The sequence below is a fragment of the Austrofundulus limnaeus genome, unplaced genomic scaffold (assembly GCF_001266775.1).
Source record: "Austrofundulus limnaeus strain Quisiro unplaced genomic scaffold, Austrofundulus_limnaeus-1.0 Scaffold892, whole genome shotgun sequence".
NCBI classification, from domain to species: domain Eukaryota; kingdom Metazoa; phylum Chordata; class Actinopteri; order Cyprinodontiformes; family Rivulidae; genus Austrofundulus; species Austrofundulus limnaeus.
This window is the reverse complement of record NW_013953294.1, coordinates 137,098-139,863: the sequence shown is the minus strand read 5'-3', so window position 1 is coordinate 139,863 and position 2,766 is coordinate 137,098. Positions and strand designations below refer to the sequence as shown.

Here is a 2,766-nt window from a genome sequence, read left to right as displayed (position 1 = left end):
GGATCAGAACCAGGCTCAGAGACGAGTCCAGAACCAGGCTCAGAGATGAGTCCAGAACAGAACCAGGCTCAGAGACGAGTCCTGAACCAGGATCAGAACCAGGCTCAGAGACGAGTCCAGAACCAGGCTCAGAGATGAGTCCAGAACAGAACCAGGCTCAGAGACGAGTCCTGAACCAGGATCAGAACCAGGCTCAGAGACGAGTCCAGAACCAGGATCAGATGCAGATCTTCTTCTGTCTTTACAGAAACTTTACTGTCAGATGAAGCTCCTGATCCGGTTCTTTCAGGAACCAGTTGAACAGGGGACTGGGTCAGAGGGTTCTGATCAGGAGGTTCTGATCAGGAGGTTCTGATCAGGAGGTTCTGATCAGGAGGTTCTGTTGAGCTGAGAGTTTCCAGAACCTGCAGTGTGTTTGTGGTACTTGAAGCACTTCCTTGTTGTTCTGTTTGAAACATGATTAATAAAGTTTTATTTCAGTTAATAAAGTTTTATTTCTGTTAATAAAGTTTTTGGAGGATTAATAGAAACAGATTTTCTCTGCAGCTTTGATTTAAATTAAATATTTCTTCAGTTTTCATGTTTGTTTAGTTGATAACTGTGGTTATTTAAAGATAAAATGTCACAGTTTTAGTTTCATTATAACCAAACTAAACCGGTTTGTTGCTGTTTTCGTTCTCAGCACCGTGTCCAGTCCAGGGTTCTGCTCTGTGATCGGACCTGAGCAGCTTTAACATGTACATATGAACATTTTTTACGCCTGTAAACACACTGAGTGTAGATTTATTTTGTTAGAGAGCGCGCGGAGCCGGATCAGCTGACGGCTTTTAATGTTTTTACTTGTTTGGGTCAGTGGGTCGGTCCGGATCCAGGTGGTCCACGCTGACATCAGCAGTTATCAGAACTCACGTCTGATCAGATGCTTGTTTGAAACAGCAGAACAGAAAGTTTTGTGTAAAATTCTGTCTTTAAATAAAAGATTGAACYTTTTCTCTGCGTCATGATTCTCTGTCTGAGGTCAAATGTTTGTTTTCAAAGCTCCAAGTGGAAAATAAAAAGTTAAAGTGTCTGTGACGTCACATTTTTGTAATGAACATGAATGCATTTTTRGAAAGAGAACATTGATAACATGTTACATAAGAAATCTCATGTTTATGAGATTAACAGTTGTAAATTTATTTACATGTGAAGAAACAGGAAGTGATGTCAAATGTCTGAATGTAAACAGAGCGATGTAACAAAAACTGACTGCAGAGAAGAATCTGATGTTTCTTGATTTTAGTCACTATCAAAGAGAAAAAGAAGAGTTAAAGTTTAAATAATTTGTTTTAATAAACAGAAACCAGCGAGTTTATTTTATTAAAGAGTTCCCCTTTGATGTCACTTCCTGTTTCACTTTGAGCCAAATTCCAAAGAAAATAGGCCAGTTATGATACAAAATGTGTAAACTCTTGTTTATTATGTCAATTTTCTTTAAAATAAAGATTTTTCGTTGACTTCTTGTATTTGAAGGATAAACATGTCACAGACACTTAAAAACATTTTATCATTTAACTCTTCTTACATTTTTCTCATTTCTCCTGATGCAGACACAAAGGGTTAAACCAGGTCCGAATGAAGGATGAAGGTCAGAGAACGGTTTCCCCTGCAGGTCCGCTTGATGTTGGTGTCTTTCTGTCTGCAGTCAGAACTGGTTCTGTTCTGGTCCAGTGGAGCAGCTGGTCCTGCTGGGTTTACAGGACTGGACACTTCACCCACTGAGCATCGAGCAGAGTGGGAGCAAATAAACCCAGACAGCAGCCGAAGAGCCGAGAAACAAACTGTCAAATCAACAAATGTCCTTTTTTTAAAAAACGTCTCTGAACATTAAAGTTTCAGAGTTTACACTCAGAGTTTACACTCAGAGTTTACACTCAAAGTTTACACTCAGAGTTTACACTCAGAGTTTACACTCAAACTTTAAACTGTCTAAAAGTTCTGTTTTAATGTCTTAAAGTTTAAATTCAGTCATCCAGAAGTATTTGACACGTGACTCATGCTACAATTTTTCAACAGTTCATTAAAACATTTAAGACATTAAATCAAATATGACTTTTATTATTTCAGCAGCTTTTACTTCTTCAGCCGTTTAGCCTTTTTGGCCACTTTTTTAAAATTTAAAGTAAAAGGAGCTGTGTTTAACGTTAAAACCCTTCAAAATGTTTTTAATTTCAGACTTCTTTGGCCTAATTTTTTTCCTTTTGCTAATTTTAGCTTTTTTTCTGCTTCAGCTGTCTGTCTGATCCTTTCTGTTATTCTGCTAATTTCAACTTAATTTTGTTTAGTTTGGCTTTTTTAAACTAATTTAAGCTGTTTCTTGTATTTTAAACTGTTTTTAGCTGATTTAMGCTAATTTACCTTTTTGAGATAATTTTAGCTTCTTACTGCTTCAGCAAACACACGCTCTTTTTTGCTTTTTGTGCTTATTTTAGCTTTTAGGCTACCCTTTTAGCTTGTTTATTTATTTTTTTTAGCAAAGTTACAACTTTTTTGTACTTTTCTAATTTTTCTACTAATTTCAGCTTTTACCACTCGGCTAAATCCATCTTATTTTCATTTTTAGCTAAATTTCAGCTTTTTATTTGCATTTTCTCTGTTTTTTCTACAGATTTTTCACTTTTTTTTCCAACTTTCAGCAAATGTTCAAATTGAACTAAACAGTTTTCAGCATTTTACACAACATTTACGCAGAAAATTAATATCTCCTAGTTTCACTTAATGTTTCAC

General features: G+C 36.1%; 1 protein-coding gene across 1 annotated transcript in view; it reads left to right on the top strand.

Moving 5' to 3' along the window:
- LOC106533143 (PHD finger protein 20) overlaps positions 1 to 2,081 on the top strand; it is a gene marked incomplete at its 5' end in the record, with an annotated part of 11,586 nt that extends 9,505 nt beyond the window's left edge. Inside the window, 1 exon segment of the transcript XR_001312196.1 lies at positions 1,590 to 2,081.
- Between the last annotated feature and the right edge of the window lie 685 nt (positions 2,082 to 2,766).